Source organism: Penaeus monodon, chromosome 25 (assembly GCF_015228065.2).
Source record: "Penaeus monodon isolate SGIC_2016 chromosome 25, NSTDA_Pmon_1, whole genome shotgun sequence".
NCBI classification, from domain to species: domain Eukaryota; kingdom Metazoa; phylum Arthropoda; class Malacostraca; order Decapoda; family Penaeidae; genus Penaeus; species Penaeus monodon.
In genome coordinates, this window is record NC_051410.1 from 1,019,341 (window position 1) to 1,019,577 (window position 237).

Here is a 237-nt window from a genome sequence, read left to right on the forward strand (position 1 = left end):
AATTGACAATTTCCCATGCACGTCAGCGCATGCATGACAGGTAAATAAAAGCAATGTTGTGCTCAACACAAATCCCCTCAGAGTGAGCTTCCCGCGCACTCACTCGCACTCACTCGCAGGCGCCGAGCAGTTCGCTTCCCTCGCACACGCAGGGAAGTCAGTCCGGGTGAGGCGAGAAGCTTCTGCGTCGGGAGCTCTGACTGCAGGCGGCGTCGGGTTGGGTTTCGAGTGTGGGGG